The 25062-nt window shown below is 38.8% G+C and overlaps 1 protein-coding gene across 2 annotated transcripts in view; it reads right to left on the bottom strand.

Annotated features, from left to right (window-relative positions):
- Window positions 1–1887: 1887 nt before the first annotated feature.
- Window positions 1888–25062, bottom strand: part of LMBRD1 (LMBR1 domain containing 1) — a 191730-nt gene continuing 168555 nt past the window's right edge. Inside the window, exon 19 of one of the 2 annotated variants that reach the window (XR_001110507.2) lies at window positions 1888–2053. The gene's annotated coding sequence lies outside the window, so the exon portion shown is untranslated. Of the gene's footprint in view, window positions 2054–10510; window positions 10586–25062 lie in introns of those variants that run through there. The other variant, XR_010336705.1, reaches the window with a different exon arrangement.

Raw genomic sequence — 25062 nt, 5'->3', positions numbered from 1 at the left:
GCTTAATAACTAGTTTGGGAAAACATGCTTTCAAAGATCTCTCTCCTACTCTATGTTCTCTCAGGGCTTTGCTTTTGTTCCTCAAGTACTTCTCACTTTACTGATTCATGCTCAGCATTGAAGATTTGAAAAGAATCACAGATTCTCACAGATTCATCTAGCTCTCCATTTTCTGAAGAGAAATAATAGAACTGAGAATCAGCATAAAAAGTGACCAAAGTGGAGATGCCAGCACTTCAGTGACTGGGAAAGTGGCCCAATCTTCAAGGGGGTTGGGAGGAGATAGAGCCAAGAGAAGCTAGCAGGAGATCAAAACTAGAAGGGATCAAAATTGGAGGATACATAAGATAAAAAGAGCTATTTCTCCAAGAAAGATATTTAACACAAAATTTGAATTTGAATAGAAACTTTGCCAAAAGCCTTGAAGCAAAATAGGAATTATCTTAAAAAAAAAAAAACAAAAAAACTATTGTCAGCATTAAAATTACCTAAGATTGTGTAATTCATTGATTACTCCATGAATAATTATTAAGTACCTACTTTTTATGTCCAGTCAAGCCCTGTGTATCACCCTGCTACCAGCTCACCTTTTCAAAAACCTTCAGCAGTTCTCTGCTGCCTCCTTAGCCTGGTAACAAAAGCCTTCTCTTATCTAACCCCCCCCCCACCGCCTTCTCAGCTTAACCTTTGCTTTTGGTGCACAAAATCAAGCTACTTGTATTTTCCCTGAAATGTCTTTCCTGCTTTTCAACTCAGTTTCCTCTGCTTAAAATGCACTTTTCCCAGTATCCTGCTCTATTAAAATTTTACTGTCCCCCAAAGCTCAGATCAAATATCCTCTCCTCCATGACCCAATCTCTAATTCCAGTTGGAAATAGCCTCTAACTCTGATATTCCACAGTAACCAGTTTTGCCTCTCTGAGGAACTTACCCTAAATTATAATAAGCTGTATATCTGTTTATCCAGCTGTTAAACAAATAAACTCCTTAAGGAGAAAGAACAAGTTTTACTCATCTTTGTCCTACAAACTTTGAAAATCTTATGTGTTCAATAAACATTTGTTAATTCCAGTTGAGATTTGAGTGCTTGACATCTTCATTTTTAAAGATGAAGCAAAATCTAAGCCAGCATAAAAATTTCCACTTTTTGATATATTCTGCCAAAATCTTAATAACATTGGCATTTGTAGAACACTTTTTAATTTCTGAAGTACTTTATAAATATGCTCTAATTAACTCTTCAATAGCCCTGACCTTATGGTATCAGGTAGCAGAGTGATGATTTTATACCTCTTGGAATAATACTATAGAGACTTTCCATGAAGGGGCAAAGTTGGATGCTTTCCAGAGCACAGGGAAAAGCGGGAAAGCAGCAGGTTCCAAACCAAATGGCCTGCCAGTCACCACAGGAGGGGCCGAGTTGGAGGAGGTAAACATTATGAAAAGCAAAGACTTTCTGTTCTGTTGTGGGTTTTTTTTTAATTACTATTGATGACATTTTATCCCTACTTGTAAGTGCTAATTTTTATAAATTCTAGAATATAATTCATGTCTTCTGTAGTGTAGCATCATCGTCTACAAAGTAAATATCCCAAATTCAAAAATATAAATTAGTGTATATCTTCGTATTCAAGGAGAAAGAAAGAAAAACAAAATAAAACAAAACACCAACCTTGTTAAATGCATTGAAGAACATAATATTGCAGAGGTAACCAACTTTAAGCCAAACAGTTATGTAAACATTTAGATTTTTGTACAGACGTATTAAAAATCTAATTCCTAATTTTAACGCAAGGAGTCACTAAGGTTTTTCTCTATATATTACATGTAGCATATAATTCACAAAAAAAAAATCAGTTTCACATGATTTTTAGGAACATTACTTACTAAATTTTAGATACATCTGTACATAGGCTGTAAGAAGTTTCCGTGCCTGGACAGAATCCTTCATACATCCACAGCGTGTCTCAAGGCTTGTGTTTGACATAATCCACAGCTCCAGCAGATTCTCTTCCTTGGGAGCCTCTGCTTCCGGCTTCAGTCATGCTGTCGCCTTGCAACAGAAGAGCTTCAGCGTCAGATGCTGCATAAAAAGTTCTCTGGTTCTTTCCCCATCAAAACTATTCACTCACTCCTCTAGGGTACCATAGAATTGTGTTTAATATAATTTATTTCCACATTAGTTGAGCACCTACAGTTTGCTAAACACCGTATCTCCATTAAACATCTATGACATTGCCTTGTTTTATAGTTAAACGTGTAAAAAGGTGTTTCTAAAAACTTGTGGGCATTTTGATCTCAGAGACGATATTATTATCAACATATCTCTTAAGGAGTTTCATGCATACTAAACCTTTCATTTAAATTTGATAACACTTGAACACATTTTCTTAGGGAAGCAATGTTGAGCCCAATAGCTATGCTCTCAGGTCAGAGAATTCGGATGTATTAAGTTGGACAAGAAAGATGATCGAGCTATCCCATCGAAATTGCTTGTGGATTTCTAAATTCCTTTTTGAGAAAGCATCTGAAGGAGAGTAGAATGGTGCTAATAAGAGGCTGAGGGAGTGAGGAAAAAGGCGGAGGGAGTGAGATAGTCAAAGGGTAAAAAGCCTCAATTAGACAAAAGGAAAAAAAAGATTTTTATTTCTTTGAGATATATCATGCAACATGGAGAATATAGTAAATACTAATGAATAATGTACTGTGCATTTCAAAATTGCTAAGAGTAAATTTTATGTGTTTTCACTACAAAAAATAAACATTTAAGGATTTAATAGATATGTTAATTTGCTTGATTTAATTATTTCACAACAGCTATAATTTGTTGTTACAATTTTAAAAAATGACAATTAAAAAAAAAACTAAGCTGGGCATGGTGGTACAATACTGTAGTCCTAGCTACTTGGGAGGCTGAGGTGGGAGGATTGCTTGAACCCAGGAGTCTGAGGCTATAGTGTGCTATTATCACGCCTGTGCATATACACTGCACCTTAGCGTAGGCAACATATCAAGACTCCATCCCTAAAATAAAAAGCTATCACCACAACAAGAAACAAACAAAAATCTGAAAGGTAATTTCATGATATGTACATCATTCCTGTAAGATAAATATGCAAATCAGTTTTTGTAATGATATCAGACTAATGTATAGTGGTAAAATTAGAAACAATTACATGTCCAGTAATAGCGATTTATTAAATGTACCAATAGATTATCTTTTAGTCATCTACTAGGACGCCATTCAACCATTAAAAATTGTGTTGTACATGGACACAGGGACAGGAACATCACACACCATGGCTTGTCGGAGGGGTGGAGGGCAAGGGGAGGGAGAGCATTAGGACAAATACCTAATGCATACAGGGCTTAAAACCTAGATGATGGGTTGATGAGTGTAGCAAACCACAATTACACATGTATAACTACGTAACAAACTTGAACATTCTACACATGTATCCCAAAACTTAAAGCATAATAATTTTTTAAAATTGTGTTGTAAAAATTACTGTATTGTTATGTAAAAATATTGACATATATCATTAAGTGAAAAAAATAAAAATTTTATAAATTTACCTCTCACCCTAAAATATTTGGGTTTCTCTTATGATAATATTTAATAAATAATCACCCCTGTGATCCTAAGACAATTGATCCTAAGTTCTGTGGTCTCAAGACCTGTCTCAGTGTATATATGTATGTGTATGTATGTGTATGTGTATGTGTATGTGTATGTGTATGTGTATGTGTATGTGTATGCGTGTGTGGCCCAGATTATTCTTTAATGCTTAATTGGGAATTGATTCATTGAGTTTCTGATAATGAGAAATAAGTTATTTGTAGACATAAATCAAGAAGCTAAACGAACAAACAAAAAGGATGCAGATAAAGACAGAAAAAGTGAAAGACACCCAAAAAGTTAGAAAGGAAAACTTAAAAGAAAAAAGAAGCAGAAATAGGTAAAGTATTTTTGTTAATTGAGGATTTTAAAAAATCAAAATTTCTATTTTTGGAAAAGCTAATGAAATTGGTAAACCCCTGGAAAAATTGATCAATACATAAAAAGAGAAAGTGAAGGCATAAATTGCAGATTTTAAAAATTTTTTAAAAAGGATTTCACTAAAGATCCTACAGATATTAAAAGCATAATAATATTAGATGAACAAATTTCTTTACAAGTCCAATTTACTAAAACTAACACAATAGATAATAGAAAATCTAAATACTCTTATATCTATTAAAGAGCTATAGTCCATAATTTAAAACTTTTTCACAAGGAAAACTCCAGGGCCAGGAGAATTCCTTAGTGAATTCTTCTAAATATTTTAGAAAGAAATAACACCAATGTTAAACAAACTCTTCCAGAGATTTTAAAAAGATTGTATACTTCCTAATTATTTTATGAAGCCAACATAGGCTTGATATCAATACCTGGCTAGAATATGACAAGAAAGGAAAATTGAAATAAAATTTCCCTTACATGATAGATGTAAAACATCTAAAAATATTAGTAAATCAAATTCAATAGTAAATATGATCAAGCTGGATTTAAAAATATCTAGAGACAGTAGCAAAGAATAACTCTAGTGCCCATCTTGTTGTCTATAAATAACATTTCCACTAAAATAATTCAGGGATTCTTGGAGAAAGGGTTTGTTTGAAATGTATTAGAATGGTATTAGAACACCTTGGTATCCTAGAGGGGAAAAACAGACGTAACCAAAAACCAAAAACTACTAAGATCATCTCAAAAGGACCCCGGAGTCAATTTTGATAGACTCCTACTAGGACACTTAAACATTGATAATGATGCTAACCACAGTGGATTAAAACACATGACCTATGCTTAAATCTATGGGTACATAATGATAAAGTTGAAAACACTCATTGATCACCTTTGAAGTATGGCAAAAAATTATTTTGAAAATTGGTAAGTAAAGTGAAGGAATCTAGCATTTTTCTACTTTCCTCTATATGTACTGTAGCTCAGTATAAGCAAATGGTTAATGAGGAGAAGCTCCTTTTGATAGAATTATCCTAGCTGTTAAATGAATTTTCATATCACTATTTCACAGCCCTATTTTATACTTACCATGACACAAACACACACAGTCAGACCTGAGGTTCTTCCTGACAGAAGTACACATCACCTATGAAGTAATTTTGCTGAAATAATTAAGCCTAACTCTGATGAAGCCTCTAGTTCTACCAATTTACAGAAAATAGGGGACAGAAAAACATGCCAAGTGATAATACAGGCATGCAAGCATCAAATTTTATTGGACAGATACCCAGTTTAACACAGCAACAACAAAAAGTAAGTCTTAAAAGGAAGAAGGAAAGGAAGGATGGGATGGTGACACTGTAACCAACTTCAGCCCCCTTCCATATTTGGGACTAGAATTCTAAAGTCACACATTTATGTCCTTGCCTTTGCCACAGGCCCCACCCAAACCCCTCAGGGCAACTGGCTATGTCCAATTCACCGGGCTATCCCTGCACTAGAACCCCCAAAGTTTGTATTCCTTTCACTGTGACTTTAGCTTAGGCAAAGGCCTCATCCTCTGTTTTGGACCAGTCCCAGTGGGCCCCGCTTCTTGAGTAAGTGGTTTAGGGAACTTGAGCTGGGCAAATGGAGAATGGAAGGATCCCAATATCCTAGGAGGCCTAAAGAAGGTTTGCAACTGCTTTGGAGTGGTAGGACATGGGTACCTGTCCATGGGTGCCTGCACCCTATCTACAACAGCATACAAAATGACTTTATTCTTACCTGACCAGATGACACACAAGTGTTATATCTGACTAATAACCTAGACCCTGGACTTCCTCTGTGTTGACCTCCCAGCCTCTGTTTCCCAAGTAGGAAAGTAAGGAAGGAGCTGCAGTTTATAAGCTCGAAAAAGACTCAGAAGTTAGCATGATATCATCGATGTAGTGGAAAACATTGATTACCCCTCTAGAGCAGTCCATCAACTGAGGTCTGCAGCCACTAGGCCTTTACAGATAGTGGGGCTATGTAAACATCCCTAGGAAAAGACAGTAAAGATCCATTGTTCTTTTTCCCAGGTGAATGCAAATTGGTCTTGACTCTCAGTGGCAATGGAGATGTTGAAGACAGCATTCACTAAATCAGTAACAAAACGGTATGTGCCAAGCAGCTCTCTTACCCGCATCAGAAGGGAGATGATATTGGGAACAGCTACATACATTAAGAAGACCATCTTATTTAATTACCGGTAGTCTACTGTCATTCTCCATGTCCCATCAGGCTTCTGCACGAACCAAACAGGGCTGTTGTAGAGGACATGGTCTTCTACTACCTACGCTGGCTAACTCCTTAACATTGCCATGATTTCATCAGGCACTCCCAGAATTCAGCATTGCTCCAGTGCTGCTATTCACTGTGGGGCTGGCAGCAGTACCAGTGGCCATTTTGCATGCCCCTGATCACAAGCTTCACCACCCTAACTCTGTTGAAGTTCCCCAGCAAGTTATCTGGGGGCTCAAGCCTGATAATATATTCATTTCCAAGATGTATTCTAGGATAGGAGCTATGTTTTCTAACTAGGGTTTTGGTGGCAGTCTTCCAACTTGAAATACTAGTTCAATCTGTCTGACTTTAATGTCCCACTTCCTCATAACTAGCTATTGCTGTTATAGACCCTTGGAATGTATGAATGTCACCATACATGAGAGTGCATTTGGCTCCAGTATCCACAGGGCAAGCAGAGTCTGTTTATTCTTTGGTGACCAATATCAATAAATACTTAGCTCTATATGCAGCTTCTGGTTTTGTACACCCTGGCCTCCAGTGCTCTTATGAGAATTCCAAGGCCTTGGCTTTCATCTTCTGCTGCTTCATTTTTTTATTTCCATGTAGCCTGCTTAAACCTATATTAAGGCACTTAGAATTGAAAACGGACCACCACATGTAGGTTATTTTCTACAATTCCCTCCTTTTTTTCTTTTTACCGTTTTTGTTCTCATTTTCACTTAAATTACTTTGTTTTTTAAACTTCTCTAGAAGTTGTTTACTTTCTTCTTTATAGGAGGAGAAGTTTACTTTGATTTCTAGTAACAGATTATTTTGCTGGGTTGGGCCATTAGGGACATCTGCTTACTGATAGCTGTTTCAATTAACCTTAGCGTTAAACTCCTCACACAAGAAATGACACAACATCCTATAGCTGTTAAGACCCCTGCCACAATGACAAGAGATGTAAGAATTGAAGCTACCATTTATTTCCATTTTCCAAACCAATTTTCTAGCCAGTCAGTAAAATGGTCATTTATTCCTGCATTTTCTGCCAGCGCATTGGCCAGAGTTGTTAGTCCCTGGAGTGCTCTTGTAGTAGTTCCATCTGGGGCAGTATTGTTGGGAATGAAAGTACATTTTTTGCCCAGCATAACACATACACCACCATTCTCTGCTAATATCACGTCTAATGCAATTCTGTTTTCCCACGCCATTTGGCTGGTGGCATGTAGTTGGCTGGCTATAACTTTAAGGACATCTTGAATATAACTGATCAATCTTTGCTGATTATAATAGATGTAATTGATTTAATTTACATTTTTGTTAATAGCTGACCACCAGAAAAGTGCTGACTGAAATCCAGCAGATATTTGGTTTTAAGCCTTAAATTTATTAGGCATTCCCCTAGGAACTTCTATGGATTATATATATATATATATATATATATATATAATCCATAGATTATAAATATATGTATATATATTTTAACAAGTCCTTTTAACCCATATGGGTTAAAAGAACTTGTTAAATTATGGGTTAAAAGAACTTGTTAAATATCTCTGGTCTTGATGACTATGAGTTTCTTTAGGTAATTTATGGAATGCTAGGGTGAATGGAATGGTCAATTGCACAAAAGCACAAGTCCTGATCCAACTGGACAGTAACAAGTTACAGAGGTTCCCGTTCCAGCAGTACCACCAAACATCTGCCCAGGGTATATGAAGAGCTGAGTAGTTGTCACAGTTTGGCTTACTGGTGACTTTTAGGACATGGGTGCAGATAGAGAGTTCCCCAAGGGCTAATTGAACCCCATCACCTGTCTAGAGAAACAAGAAGAGCAATTTATATCCCCAACAGAGAATGAGGAGATTGCTCCAGGGATCTGCTTTCCACAAGGCGGGAAAGAGCAATGACAGACTCTTAGAAGTTTCATTTCCGCAGCCATTTGTGTTTCGGTATACAGCCAAAATACAGTGCATTCCTTTGGGATTAGTATCCCATCCAAGGGGAAATGGAACCACCTGTGCCTGAGGCTGACCAGCAGCACGCCCATAACAGTTACTCTTATTAAGGGCTTGTACTGAAAATTTAGCCCAGGCATTCATATCTCCATATTCTGTTTCAATTTCTACTATTTGTTTTAAATCTTTGACTTTATTTCTATTCTTCTAGGGTTAGCTTTAGGGGCTCCTTGGGTTACTTGTATCCCTCCCATTCCTTCCGTCTGGGAGTTCTTTTCCTTCCATCTGGTAATTCTTTTACTAGTCTCTTGACCCAAGTATAATGTGTCCACCCTTGTTTAGCTGTTCATACAACTGCTTCAGTGATATGAACCTTCCCAGCTTGGGTGGAGCTTGTCTTCTTTCCAAGTTGTAATTAAGCTGCCAGGCTGGAAGTGGCGAACTGTGAACTCAGTAGGCGGAGTTTGAGTTAGAAGTCCTTTTAACCTAAGGAATGACAGGATGGAGGCTATGGCCAGTATATAATTTCTTGGGAATCGATCTTTGGTTTCCATAGTAGGAAGATCAGTAGTCCCACCTAAATACGAGAATGCTTTGAAATGGCCTTAACCCAGGAGGTTGTCCTCCAGTCATGTTTTTTTTTTTTTAACTACCTTTTTGTTTTTCTCTGGCAGATTACGCAACTCCCACACACTTGTTTAGCAAGGATATAAATAAGTCCCTATACATCCATAATTAGTGAGTATTGCATTACAAGTAGCCTGGGACTTCCCTTATGCAGTATGGACATTAGTTCTCTCATTATGGGTTTGCTTGTGATTTCTTTCCCATCAGGGAGCACTCACCTCCCATCCTCAGTTTGAGCGGCCCTGATCTTGCCCAGTGTTTCCTCCTCCTCTCTAGAAAATTGGGGTTTTAATACCACCTTAGGAATATCTGGGATTAGGCTAAACAGTTTAACTTCTTCCTCCAGGAAGTCTTGCTCAGCAACTTTATCTACAAGCCTGTTCCCTACACCTTCTATAGTGTTTCCTTCTTGATGCCATTTACATGAACTATGGCTATTTTTGCTGGAAGCAGGTTTTTTAAAACTTGTTTGACCAGTTTCCCATGTACCAATTTTTTCCACCTGCTATTTATTAGGCCACAATTTGTCCAGATTTTTCCAAAGGTATGTACTGCTCCATAGGCATATTTGGAATTAGTATATATAGTGCCTTCCTGGCCTTTAGGGGCTTTTGTGCCTGATTAACCCACTGCTCTTTAAGCAGCCTGATCCTAAACTCTCTTCCACATCCCTTTCTCACTTGCATCCCCCAGGTCCCGGGCTCTGTTCCTCCTCAGTGGCCACACTGCACCTTTTCCCAGCACCTGCTTGTTGCTTGAGCCTCAGAACCTTCCCCCAGCCCTGCCAACCTCTCTGCATCCTCTCACTTCTTGTACTCTTACTTTTTACATTATCTCTTTCCCCAGTTTCACCTTTTGTGTTTCTCTTTTTGTCTTTTCCAGTCAATCTTTTGCTTATTTTTTTCTTCTATTACTCCCTAGTACCTTCTCCCTTACACCTTACACTCAGTTTCATCCTGTAACAGATGAATCCTCGTCTGTGCTGTGAGTGCAGCCTTGGTGACCGCTTGGAGTGCAGCAGGAGTGGCCAGCCAAGTGAGACTAAAATGGCTCAGGCATCTGACTTTCACTTAGTTAGATCCACCCCCTGCAACAACTCTTCCAGACCCTTCAGTGTTTTAGGGGCATCCCTGTACTCACGTGTTGGCCCCCAGCCATAAAGAATAGCGACCACTGGGCCTCACATAGACATGAATGGCCAGCCCGAGATTTCCTCCCCCTGGATTTCCACTTCCCTAATCCCATCATCTTGGAAGTTTTCTCCAACCTCCTGGCTAGTGTCCCAATTGTTGTGCTGGACTTCTATTGGCTTCCATAGGAATGGCACCATGTTTTAGAGGCTGAGGAAGAGATTGGAGCCAGCAAATGAGATATAGGGTTTATTGTGGGAACTTACCTATAGGACAGTCCAGTAGTGGCAGGCTGGACAGGAGAAGTACAACTGCTATAGGAAGCATGCAGTTTATATGGCACTTTCACCCGTCATCCTCCCCCTAGCAACATCTACCTGGAGACCCTCATTTAACTCAAAACAAAAGGCTTTATTCCCCTTTTGTATGGACTGACTTCAATGGGATGGGCCAAGGGTTCAAGGGTTCTTATAGATAAGGAATTAATCTCCAGGTTGGCCATTCCCAGATTCCTTAGCCCAGAACCCTGAACATACCTTCTCTTTAGACCATGAGGTCATTTTCAGGGTATGCTTAAGTTATTGCTGTCAGGCACGTCTGCCATACAGAACCTGCACATTAAATGAAACATTGTTTTGATATCAATTGAACAAACTGCAAAAACAAATTTAATATCTATAGAGTAGAGGAAATATGACCACTAGATATTTGATATTATAGAGTTTTGTTTATTTGGCAGAAGGTGTAATGAGAATAGTGGCTGTTTTAAAGGGAAATTCTTGTCTTCGGGATTTATTCTGAAATACAAACAGGTGAAATATGATGTCTGGAATTTTTTTCAAAGTAATCCCACATTGGAAGAGGAATAAAAACAGAGAGCAAGGTGTTTTTATTTCTCTTCCAATGTGGGATTACAATTGGTCATGGGTATTTGCGGCTTTATTATGTATTTATCTACTTTTGTGATTGTTTTGTATTTTTCACACTAAAGCGTTTTTAAAAACAGGAGTAAATTTTTTTCAGTGAAAATAATGATGGTGAAATAAACAGAAAGGAATTCCTAGGGGAAATACACACTGAAGTATGCATTTCTCAATTAAGTATTCAATGCCACCATCTACTACAGATAAAACTTCCCCGTTTTTAGATGATGCAAAACATAGTCCACTGAAATGAATTAGTCTCTTTAACAGTTTGCTTGCAGCTTTTAATTTTATATTTTAAAAAAACTGCTGATGCAAAACACTGCTCTGGCATAATTCACTTTACAATTACCCAGGAGCATTTCATAGCCCAACCTAGTCTAAATTCATAGGAATAAGTTACCCAAGGAATTAATTACCATTCTATTTATTACTCCTCATATCATCTAAACTAGTTACCTGGAAAATTATGTATCTTTTGAATACTTGTCAAATTTAATTTGGTTGAATTGTAAGGCAGAATTAACAAGCATTTCCTATTTCTTGTGCCTGAAGAGCCACAGGTGTGTCTTCTACAGGACAGTTGATTGTAACATACTGGAGTAATCCTTCCCTCTGCAGCTGTGCAGTCAAGGCTACCAAAATTAAAAATCTCACAGGACATAGCTGCAAAAATATCTACTGAATTTAGCAGCTGTCAACAGCTAATTGCCTGGTGGCATACCTGGTTTTCTAACATCATAGCAATTGATTTGGGATTTGGGCTGGTGCTTTACTTATTGCATCAAAGGTATATGCATTCTTAAAAGTAAAACCTTTATTAATGCAAAATAGGAATAAATTTGGCTGTCCCAACACACAGAAAGTGATTTCAGAAGTCTCAAAAGTTACCTTTATGTTTTATTTCAAAGGTGATATTTCCATACTATTGAGAGACTGTGTTAAGGAACAAAAAACTTCTCTTCCTGAGTCCACAAGGGGCGTGGTTTCAAAGGCAGGAATTTCCCAGCACCATGCCTCCATCCACACCCCCATCCAGGAACCTAGAGTTCTTTGTCTGACTTTCCCCTGGGCAGGCTAGGTGAAAAATCCAGGTGTGCTCCTTTGTTTAAAAAGTCTGTCAAAAGCTCTGGGAGGAGGGGGCTCTGTAGCCAATCCCGTATCAAAGCCAAAGATCAATCACTCCAGAGGAAGTTTGAAAGAACTCCTCTCACTGGGCGAGAACATGAATGGGGCAAGAATAACTTTAGGGTTAAAACCCCGCTGCTCCTTACCTATATGGATTCCTCCCCTGGATCCCCTCCCATAGCAGTGTGGGAGCGCTCTCTCTCTCTCTCTCCTCTCTCTCTCTCTCTCTCTCTCTCTCTTTCTCTCTGCCTAATAAATTGCTCTCTTCTAAACTCTTTGGGTCTACAATATTTATTTGAACGGTAAGCTCACTGCACCTCCCAGGCCCTTTTCCCCATTCCTGGGGTAAGAGAGGCCAAGGACCTGGGCACATTGGAGCAGAGAACTGGAGCATCTTTGGGGGCCCCGCTCCCCACCACACACTATCTTCTGATTTCCCATTAATTATGCCTCATCCAAGTTCTGCCCTCCCTATGGCTGCCAGGCTGAGTAAATATCTGCCCAAACAATTTCTTCTTAATTCCTATATCAGTTTGAAAGTCAAGTAGTCCACACACCTATCTCAGACTATGGATCAGAAGCCCTTGTCTTGAGGCCCATTGTGCCTGAATGGTCCTCAAATAGATTTTTGGTGCAGCTTAAGAATCTCCTGACACTTTACACAAAATTGGGTGCTAATAATTCGACAGAATAAGAGTGGAACATGTCTCTTCCTTCACATTTTTTTCCTTCTTTTCACAAAACCCACACTACTACCTACCTAACTGACACTATACCTGTTGATCCTGAGGTTTTAGTTACAAAAAGAAAATAGTCATTTTTCTATGCTCTCATAATGTTTAGCTATGCCTTTTACTTAAAGAATTCCAGAAACTGGCCTTAGGAGATCCAAATATTAAAGCAAGGTTGCAGTGTCCCACCTCGGGAAGAAATGCTGAACAACTGATTTTCAGCCTTGTTGCCTCTGGCCAGACCACTAGGTAGCCCATTACTCAAGACAATCATTGCAGCCAAGCTCAGCCGGCCTACCCTACCCTTGGATGTCAGTTCCCTCTCATTGCCTAACGAAAAATTCCTACTGGCTCTTTTGGAGAGCCAGCCAAAAAACATCCTTGTACCTCTGCTGTCTCCCTTGTGCTTGAGCACAAGCCCCACAGTAAAGCCTTGTCTGGGAAATCCACTTGGCTCTGTGTTAATTTCCATTACATGAGGAGCCTAATAGCCTATGGTCTGTAACAATAATGCAAGGCTGATTTTTAAAATATTTAACAAGAAGTATGGCTCAGATATCATCCAGTCAGAATGTATGCTTGATCAGTCTAATCAACTGCCAGCCATTATGCAAACATGATGCATCCCAGCTAAATATCATGAGACTGTTTCCTCCAGAGTTTAACTTTCATCAGATTCTCGAAGAAGTCAGTGACCCAGAAAATGTCCTGAACCACAGTTATCAATGGATCATAGCAGACAGTGGAAAGCCATGTACTTCAGTAACTAAACATATTTAGTGATTGATAAGTGTTATCACTGTATGGTTATTAGTATTATTTTTTCAAAATTCCTTTTCTTGAGTTGAACTTTAGAGTTAAGATATCAAATGGTACTGAGAAATGACAAGAAAGACTCTCACAGAATCAGTTATTGGATTTTCCTAAAAACCATAACTATCAAATCTCACTGTTTGGCCTACATGAAACAGCTATACATCAATTCCCTGAAAATCAATTCAAGAAATGTCTAATTTGCAAGTTAACTTTTTTGTTTAACTGTTTAGCTTTCATCTACCAGGGTTTATTTCATGTTTGTTTACAAAATTATTATAAGAAATATTTTTATTGTCTTCAGCTTAGCCCCCACTGTTGTAGAGGGGTTGAGGATCAGAGAGTGGAAACACTCAAGTTTAGAGGGAGGAAGACTGAGGAACAAGGAGAGGGGAGAACGTAGGGCGTACAAGTACATCCTTGGAACTGCAAAACTGCTTTAAAAAAACATAGGGGAAAAGCTACATGGCATTGGTCTTAGTGATGACTTTTTTTTACATGACCCCAAAAACACAGGTAATAAAAACAAAAATAGACAAATAGAATTATATCAAATTTAAAAGTTTCTGCACAGCAAATGAAACAACCAATAAAGTGAAGAGACAACATATGGAATGGGAGAAAATATTTGCGAACCATACATCAAATAAGAGGTCACTATGCAAAATATGTAAGAAGCTCAAACATTTCAATAGAAAGAAAACAATGTTATTTAAAAATGAGCAAATTTGAATAGACATTTCTTCAAAGACAAACAAATGACCAAGAGTTATATGAAAAAATTCTCAACATCAGTAATCATCAGGGAAATGCAAATTAAAACCACAATGAGATATCACCTCACACTTGTTAGAATGACTATCATCAAAAAGACAAAAGATGGTAAATGTTGAGAAAGTATAGGGCTTCCCCTCACTTCACATCTTAGTACAGCCATTATGGAAAACAAACAGTAGGGAGTTTACTAAAAACAAAAAAAAGTGAAAATAAAACTGTCGTATAATCCAGAACTTCCACTGCTGGATGTATATCCAAAAGAAATGAAACCTGTATGCTGAAAAGAAATCTGTATTTTCATGTTTATTGTATATTTTCATGTTATAACAGCCAAGGCATAGAATCAACCTAAATGTCCAACAATGGATAAATGGATCAAGAAAATGTGGTAGATAGATAAAGTGGAATACTATTCAGCCATAAGAAAGAATGAAATCCTGTCATTTGTAACAACATGGATGAACCTGGAGAACATGCTAAGTGAAATAAGCCAGGCACAGAAGAGAAATACCATGTAATCTTACTTATATGGTGAATCTAAAAAAGTTGAACTCACGAGAAAGCAAAGAGTAGAATGTTAGTTACCAGGAGTTGGAGGTGAGGGGAGGAACTGAGGAGATATTGGGCAAACGTACAAAATTTGATTTAGACAAAGAGATATATTGCACAACATGGTGACTATAGTTAGCAGCAATGTATTATATACTTGAAAATTGCTGAGAGTAGATTTTAAGTATTCTCACCACAAATAAACAATAAAAGTATGTAAGATAAGGCTGTTACTGGGAAGTGTTGGAATCCTCAGTTCTTTGTCTTACTTGGACAAAGCATTCCACCAAGCAACCGATCTAGCCAAAAGAGAATTTATTGAAGCAAAATAAAGAGCAATGAGTTACTTAAAGAGACAGTACATTCTGCAAAGATGAAGCAGAGCGGGCAGCTGAAGGAGGTGAGCCAGCAGCAGCTTGAGAATTCTGACTTGGGTTTTTATTGTGTCGGACTCTCTTGAAGTTTCTGCCTCTGTGTCAATTCTCCACCTCCTTGTCTTGTCTAGTTATTCCACACCTGCCTTAAGTCCCTGCCTTGTCTCCTCCTAGCTCTTGTCCCAGACTTGTAGGACTCTTTTTTTTATCATTAGTTGGTGTGCATGTGTGCACCCTGTGCCGGAGACAAATCCTGCCCAATGGCAGCCCTGCTCATTACCACCAACTCAGGAAGGCTGTTCGGCAGCCAAGTCTATATCTATTGTGCCTGCATCTTTCTTTGGAATTTTTTTTCCACCCTAATCTATACTTATGGCACCAGGCTTTTCTTAAGAATGTCCTGTTAGCCTTTCTTAACAGCATTTAGCTAGCGATATTCTAACATTTTAACTGCAGAGTGAATGATTATTGGGGCATCTTAGAGGTGTCCCTTTCTGCGTAGGTACCTCCTCTTCTTCCTACTCACATTTGACTAAGCGCCCACCCACTTTAGCATTAGAGAAGCTATTAATATACAAATTTTGGGTGGTCCCTCAGGCATGAGCCTTCCCAGACTTCTCCCTTCTCTGTGGCTCCTTTCTCCTGCTCATGTCTGGATATCTGACTGCTCTAACACACGTGTTAATTAACTTCATTAGCAATTCCACAGTGTGCATATATTTCAAAACATTATATTGTATACTATAAATACAATTTTTATTTGTTAATTACAAATAATTTTTTAAAGAATACATTCTTGGAATATATTCTTAAAAATGTACTCAGGAACACTAACATTTTAAATTTTCTTTAAAAATGTTCTAAGAAAATGTTGCAGAACACTTATTGATATACCATTTTACTAATTCTTAAAACTACCTCATGGTCAAAAATACATTTACGACTATATTTGGCTGGGCACGGTGGCTCATGCCTGTAATCCCAGCACTATGGGATGCTGAGGCTGGTGGATTATCTAAGGTCAGGAATTCAAAACTAGCCTGGTCAACATGGCAAAACCCCCATCTCTACAAAAAGTACAAAAATTAGCTGGGTGTGGTGGTGGGCACCTGTAATCCCAGCTACTAGGGAGGCTGAGGCAGGAGAATCACTTGAACCCAGAAGGCAGAGGTCTCAGTGAGCTGAGATCATGCCCCTGCACTTCAGCCCAGGTGACAAGAACAAAAATACATCTCAAAAAAAAAAAAAAAGACTATATACACTGGCCACTTAACAAATTGACTTCCAATAAATTAGCCTACCTTCCGTGAAAATATGTAAGAAATATCCTTCCGAGTTAAATTTTATGGTAACATTTATAGACCAGGTATATTGTACCCTAATGGGAAATAAGACCTCTATAACAGATTATGTTTACCCTTTTGTTTCTGTCACCCGAAAGTTTAGAGCCAAAGTTGTGAAGCAATTATTGTATTTTATTAGGACGTATTGGTCTTTATATTCATATTCTATTTCCTTCTTTGGATTACACTTTTCGGTCTTACTTCAAAGCATTGTTGTAGTTTAAAACTCTTTGACTGCAAATTATAGAAGACCACTTCAAATTATGAATGTCTCTTCAATTTGCTTACAATATCAGAAGAGTGAACAGGGACAGTCTTACTATATGAAGATAACATATTACATGAAATTCAGAAAATGTTACAAAACTTTTCATATTATTTCACTTCCAGACACTTATCCAGAACATACTTCAAAAGAGTGTATAACACTAATCTTTCTTTTGAGTTTTCTCCTGCTCCCTTCTTTCCTGTCTCTCTGTCCTCTTCCCCATCTCCACAATCTGGCTCTACATCCTGAAAGAGATCCACCAAGTCTTCATCATGCTCCAGACCCAGACTGGAAATGCAGCTGATGGAACCTTGATTTTGTCTCTCCTGTCAATCAAAGGGGAACCTTGAATCTCTCCAGGTTTTGAAAAGAAGCATCTACAAGACAAGTCAAATTTATCTTGCTAATGTTGACCTTCTTTTCAATGCATAGCTATTGCATCATTTTGTAAACAAGGTTTTCATCTCTATTTTCTATCATACTAAAACTCTTCTAGAGAGAGATTGGATGAAGAAGGGGGAGAAAAGAAAACCCCATCCTGCATGTGTCAAAAATGTAATTTATTAGACATATTCCAAAGTATTCCACATAAACCCAGGAATTGTAGGAACTTGGACATACAGTCTCTCACTGTGTTTGTACCAGCTTTTCCATGCTGGCTCTACATTTGAAATATAGTATATGTTTAATCTGACTACTCTCACCACCTTCTTCACAAGCATCCCAACAGGAGACACCATCATCTGTGGACCAAAAGCCCATGATAGCCTTCTTCCACTGCTCCCTACCCCTCACCCCAGCCCCCCATCCACTTCATGGTTAACTTTCCATAAGAGAAACCAGACTAGTCCTTTTAATGTAAATCTGATTACGTTTAAAAGGTGCATAAAAATTGTACTTGCACTTCTGGGAAGATGCAGGAAACAAATTATTTACCTATTCCCCCACTAAGTACAACTAAAACCCCTGTATGTTATATATATTAAAACTTAAGACTGTGAAAGATGGAGAGAAAAAAGTAGACAGGTTAGGGGCCTTGATTTGAAAAATCTTGATTTGAAAAATGACATACTGGTAAGTTCCCTGGATTTTCCTTTTGCCTCATATATCCTAGACTTGGTGCCAAAGCTGGTAACTCAGAAATGCCAAAAGTTGCAAACCAGAAAAAAAAAAAAAAGCCTTCTTCAAAGAGGCAGTCTAGGAAGACAGAAAACTTTCATACAGTAATTGTTCTACTTCAGACGAGCACCACAGGTTAAAAATATGTATATATTTGTATCTCTCTACCTCTATTCATGCACCAAGAACAAAATGGGAGCCTGGACTTTACCCTCAAAAGGCTATTAACAAGTTCTCTCAATACCTCCATTAAGGTTTTGCAGAGAAGGCCTAGTAGGGAGCTAGAATTTTTATCCTCATCATCTGGTAACAACTCCCATTCCATGGTATCCATGGAGAACACTTAGCAGCTTGGATTCCACTGCCACCCAGCAGTAATGAGGGTTCATCCCTCCCTTCTGAGAGGTATCCTTGCTGGGAGGTCTCAGAGGAGGCCCGTTGGAGAGTCAGGAACTTCAGCACTGCTCACTGATGGTCCAGCCAATGCCAACATGGCATCAGTGGGAACTATGTGGGAGGTTGGAACTCTTACCCTTGTCCATTAGTAATGAGGATCTCCTGCCTCAGGTGTCAATGGAGACTGAATGGGATACCCGGTCTTGTGATCACATTTGGTGACACCTTTCTCCCCCAGTTCTACACCATCCACTTCCTCTGCCAAAGCAGTATCAAAGAAAGCCAGCTCAAATGAGATTGAGAGTCTCATAACTTACTATGAAAATGTCCCAGTTTCAACGAAAACTCACTTGTAACAACAAATAGAAAGATCTCTAGAAGACATAAAGAATAACCAAATAGAAATTTTAGAAATGGAAAATATAGTAACCAAGATAAAACTTCAGAGAGTGAGTTCAACAACAGGATTGGGGAGAGAGAGGAAAGAATCAATGAGCTAGAGGATAGAACAATAAAAATCACTCAATTGGAACAACAAAAGGAAGACATAAAAAAATAAGTAAACAGATCCTAAGAGACCTGTGTGACTATTGCACAAATAAAAGATTTAAAGATAAGAGCTCTAACATTTGTGTCATCAGAGTCCTAGAAGAAGTAAAGAAAGGGGGGCTAAAAAAAAACTACTCACATAAATAATGGCTGAAACCCTCTTAAAGTTGGCAAGAGACATTAACCTACAGATTCAAGCTGAGAAAACTCTCAAAGAATAAGTCCAAAGAAATCCATACCAAGACACATCAAAATTAAACTTCTGAAAACTAAAGATGAAGAAAAACATCCTGAAAGAAGCCAGTGAATAATAACACCTTACTTACAGGGGAAAAAAATTTGAATAAATGACAGATTTCTCATCAGTAACCATGAAGACCACTCGGAAGTGACACATTTTTCAAGTGCTGAAAGAAAAGACATTTCAACCCAAAATTCTATACTCAGTAAAAATGTCTAGTTAGAAATAGACTCTTGAGTTCTTCCCTGGACTAAGCAAACTTACTGACTGACAGAGAAACATATCTCTGTTAACACAGTTCTTGGCACATAATGAGGCACATCTTTAAATCTGATGATGAATCAATTTTTCTAGGGCATCAGAACTTTTTACCATTTTATCTTTAAAATAACTTTAAAAAGACATATGTTCATTTGTACCTTGGTAACGTGTATCTGGCTGGAAGCAGGGTGACATAATACAAATAAAAATTTGCAAAGATATTTGGTGGTAATTTGTCCTGAAGGGAAAATATTTAAAAGTCCATTGTTGCTCATAATTAAACAGGGTGTTTGGCCCTCTGAGTAAAGAACACAAGCAATATAATAGGTTGAGGTTCTTGATTCAGCAAAATTTTGATGACCAATAGTTGAAGCCAAAATATCTTAGCATAAACTACTAAGATAATCAAAAGACATCAGTGTCAACTACAATCCAAGGATTCTTCATATTGTATTCAACTTTTGAGAATTCCTTTAATTCCAGGAATATGACAACTCCAACCTATAGATCTGTACTTTGGGACTATCTTCAGGGCTTCCCTTGTGCAAAATTAAATAGGCAATGTTAAACTAGCTCATTGCTTACCAACCCGTCTTTTTTTTTCTTGGGCACTCAACTAGACTACATTTCCCAGCCTCTCTATCCATTAGGCATGCCGTATGACTGGGTTCTAGCCAAAAGAATGTGACAAAATGTGATGTGTGACCCTTCTAGTCTTGAACCATAAAAGCCCTCACACTTGCCCCTCCAGGTTCTTGCCCCTCCTCTAGATTCATGGAGAGATACTTAGAGCCCACACATTAAAGGTGGTATAGACCACACAATTCAAGGAGTCTAGGTTCCTGAATTATAGCTTAGGAAGACAGTTGCTTGCCAATTAGAAATACTTGTTTTGGACTTCATACGAGCAAGAAATAGGTTTTCTTAGGATTAAGCAACTGAAAAGTGTGGATTTATCTGTTGTAGCAACAAGTAGTATGCTAATTAATGCAGTAGGTTTTGTCATCCATATCTGCCTCCCAAAGCCCCACTCCCTACCCACCACCACTTTATTTCCTGTCTTCAATGACTTCCTTCTTCCCTTTATTCATACACACATTTCACCATACAGTCTCTAGATCCTGGGCTTAGGGCAGGCTTGACGGCAATGCCCCATCAGTCCCTACAGAGAGCTATGCTTTTTCAGCTTTGCACACAAAGCACCACTTGGAAGAGGATTGATTGAGTCCTTGCTGAGGGATAATGTAAGCCCAGCCTAAACTCCTGGGAAGCAGAAAGTGGAGCAGAAATGGGAAGGGGGATGACCCAGGATCTCATTTGCTCACTGAGGGCTGGAGGCTGATCCGCAGACATTTGTGCCTGCAGTACAAGGTCTGCAGGGAGAGGCTTGACAAATCATCCAAGAAAGGAAAAACCTCACTCCTGTGGCTCAGATCTGCTTCTCAAGGTGAGGTTTTGTAGTTATCTCTGCCCAGGGCTTGTGATTGCTGCAATTTCCTTGTTCTTTTCTTTCCAGGAACCACCTGGCTCACCACCTTTTTGTGAACGTATGAAAAGAAAAATCACAAAACAAACAAATGAAAAAACACACCTCTTTGCTACAGGGTAACCTAGTCAACCTTTAAATTAAAAAGCCACGAGTTTCCAATGATCTGCCTCTGACTATTCTGCATGCTGCCTGACTCCCTGCTAATAGCAGTGATTCAGAAACTTTATCTTAAGAAAGAAGGGCCTGAAACAAAAGCAGCAAAGGATACAGAGAAAACACAGCAGACCATGAAAAGAAGTTGAGATGGAAAAAGAGGAAAGATGCAGCCTTGCTTGTGTCGCCCATGCAGACACAGGAAGAGAAACCAGCTTTGAAGTGATGTGATTGTTTTTGTTGTTTGTCAGTAAATTGCAGACATCAGCTTGAATGCAGTTGTTCAGTCATGGTTTTGATAAAAAGGATGATGTATGCGTCTTTAAAGAGTAGCTGTTACATAGGAGGTGTTCAACAGATTATAAATGAAGGAATATAAAAAAGAAACCAGGGCAATTTTTTAACAAACAAAAAACGGAATATGGCTACTGATGATATGATTTCAAGATATTCTTTAAATTCTTGGAAGAGGGAGGCCAGTAATATCTTTTTATATAAAGAAATCTCATTAAGCCATATTCAATATAGGCAAATTAATTTTAGTGCCATTTAGTTCATTAATCAGAGGTTGGGCTGGCACAGAAGTTGATTTAAAATTCATAATTAAAGCAGATCTGGCCAGTTACCGTGTAGACTTAATAATCTTACTTTCCTCATAAAGCTAAAATAATACCCTTTTGGTCTAGTTTCTAACATTTCTCTTTGGTGCTTTGATTGGGACCTAGTATTACTTCTCTTCTGTCTTATAGTTTCTTACCTGGTCTCAACCCCTTGGAATATAAACCACTTTCAATCTAAAAAAAAAAAAAAATACAATTTTGCCCAGTCAAGGGATAAGAGCCTTGCTGTTGAAGAAATAGCACAAAGTTCCAGTCCATGTTCAATCTACACCACAGCTGATGCACTAGTACCAGAATTAGCATTACAAACAAAAGAAAAGACAGGCCTAGGCAAATCCGAAGCAGATGGCTACTGCCAAGTTTGTCAATGGAGAAAGACCACTGAAAGATGAATCATTAGTCCTGGATACCAGTGCTGCATCTCATGATAATTAAATAGCTGTGTGGCCTTGGGATAGTTAGGTCTCTGGGCCTCAATTCTTCCCCTGTGAAATTAATCGATTTCTAGGTGTAAAAAGTCCCTTCCAGTGAAAACAGCTGACTCAACCCAATTTGAAGTTTCTAATCTTCACCTAAAATAGTAGTATTGATTCAAGCATTGACATTTGAAGCATTTAATTTGCTTGCTCAGGCTAACCAAAACCAGATTTGGAGCTTCTAGAGTATAAGGAGTCATTAAGAGAGATTTTTTAAAAACATACAGTGGAGGAGCCAAGCATGCACATTCTCTCTACATTGTGACTATTTAAACCAACAACGCTGGAAAAGTCATATTAAATATTTTTATGTTAGTTCCTTTAATCAGGTAATATAGCACTCCAGTTTGCTTTCTCCCTTGCCTGTCCATTCTCCCTTATATAATTACTTGTGACTAGATTTTACGTTACTCACTGTGGAAGAGACCAAAAATGATTTAGATAAGAGCTTGCCTTGGGCAGGGTGCTGCCCTACCCAGGAAGTGCAACTGACCAGAGGATCGGGGATTTTCCCTTCCCTGCACCAGCACTCTGGTTCAGATACTGAGCTTCTCTCATGCCCTCTGCAACCCACAGACCAGGAGATCCCCACTGAAAGCGCCACGAGTTATCAGCACAGATCGCTGCTGCCGTGAGTTGTCAGCACAGATCTGGATGGGAGATTTGACTAGCACCGAGAGCACCCACCAGACAGACCTACCCACCCCCCATAAAGAGAGAGAGTTGAAAGCAGGGAGACAGGTGATACAGCTTGGCAGGTCCCACTCCCACAAAGCCCAGCAAACTGAAGCCCTCTCACTTGAGAGTTTTGCAGCCAGCACATTGGTCCGAGCTCTACCCAGGACAATTGAGCTCCGTGGGGGGAAGGAAATCTGCCATTGCAAAGGTGGATCTAATCACACCTATGTAAACAAAAGCCAGAGGAAGCCTACATAGCAGCATCTAAAGCAGCCTAGCGGCACTTCAGCAGGCAAATGAGACAGACTGCCTCCTCAAGCAGCCCCCTGACCCCTGTATAACCAGAAAAACTCCACATACAGGAAAGCTCAGGCTACAGCAGGCAGGTACCCTTCTGGGACGAAGCTACCAGAGGAAAGATCAGGCAACAATCCTCGCTGCTCCACAGCCCCTGCAGGTGATTCCCAGGCAACTAAGGCCCAGAGTGGACCTCCAGCAGTCCCACAGCAGAGGGGCCTGACTTTAGAAGGAAAACTAAAAAACAAAAGGAAATAGCCTCAACATCAACAGAAAGGATGTCCACTCAGACACCTCATCTGAAATCACCAACGTCAAAGATCAAAGGTGGATAAATCCATGAAGATGGGAAGAAAACAGCACAAAAAGGACGAATTCATCAAAGACTAGAATGCCTCTCCTCCTCCAAGGGATCATAACTCCTCACCAGCAAGGGAACAAAACAGGATGGAGAATGAGTTTGACAAATTGACAGAAGCAGGCTTCAGAAGGTGGGTAATAACAAATTTCTCTGAGCTGAAGGAACATGTTACAACCCAATGCAAAGAAACTAAAAACCTTGAAAAAAGGTTAGATGAATGGCTAAATAGAATAACCAGCTTAGAGAAGAACATAACCAACATGATGGAGCTGAAAAATACAGCATGAGAACTTCATGAAGCATACACAAGTTTCAATAGCTGAATCAATCAAGCAGAAGAAAGGATACCAGAGATTGAAAATCAACTCAATGAAATAAAATGAGAAGGCAAGATTAGAGAAAAAAGGTGAAAAGAAATGAACAAAGCCTCCAAGGAATATGGGATTATGTGAAAAGACTGAATGTACGCTTGATCAGTGTACCTGAATGTGATGGGGAGAATGAATCAAAGCTGGAAAACACTCTTCAGGATATTATCCAGGAGAACTTCCCTAACCTAGCAAGGCAGGCCAACATTCAAATCCAAGAAATCCAGAGAACACCCCAAAGATACTCCTCAAGAAGAGTATGCCAAGGTGAATCATCAGATTCACCAGGGTTGAAATAAAGGAATAAATGCTAAGGGCAGCCAGAGAGAAAGGTCGGGTTACCAACAAAGGGAAGTCCATCAGACTCACAATGGATCTCTTGGCAGAAACCCTACATGCTAGAAGAGAATGGGGCCAATATTCAACATCCTTAAAGAAAAGAACCATCAACCCAGAATTTCATATCCAGCCAAACTAAGTTTCATCGGTGAAGGAGAAATAAAATCCTTTACAGACAAGCAATTACTGAGAGATAACGTCACTACCAGACCAGCCTTACAAGCTCCTGAAGGAAGCAGTAAACATGGAAAGGAGCGAACTCCCATTCACAGTTGCTACAAAGAGAATAAAATACCTAAGCATACAACTTACAAAGGATATAAAGGACCTCTTCAAGTAGAACTACAAATTACTGCTCAAGGAAATAAGAGAGGACACAAACAGATGGAAAAACATTTCATGCTCATGGTTAGGAAGAATTAATACTGTGAAAATGGCCATACTGCCCAAAGCAATTTATAGATTCAACACTATCCCCATCAAACTACCATTGACCTTCTTCACAGAACTGGTAAAAAACACTTTAGCTTTCATATGGAACCAAAAGAAAGGCCACATAGTCAAGATAATCCTAAGCAAAAGGAACAAAGCTGAAGGCATCACACTACCTGACTTCCAACTATACTACAAATCTACAGTAAGCAAAACAGCAAGGTACTGGTACCAAAACAGAGATACAGACCAATGGAACAGAACAGAGGCCTTGGAGGCAACACAACATATCTACAACCATCTGACCTTTGACAAACCTGACAAAAACAAGCAATGGGTAAAGGATTCCCTGTTTAATAAATGGTGCTGGGAAAACTGGCTAGCCATGTGCAGAAAGCTGAAA

The sequence above is a fragment of the Aotus nancymaae genome, unplaced genomic scaffold, assembly GCF_030222135.1.
Source record: "Aotus nancymaae isolate 86718 unplaced genomic scaffold, 86718_ANA_hifiasm-v0.15.2.pri h1tg000040l, whole genome shotgun sequence".
NCBI lineage: Eukaryota > Metazoa > Chordata > Mammalia > Primates > Aotidae > Aotus > Aotus nancymaae.
The sequence above is the reverse complement of the archived record's forward strand: the minus strand, read 5'-3'. Positions and strand labels throughout refer to the sequence as shown.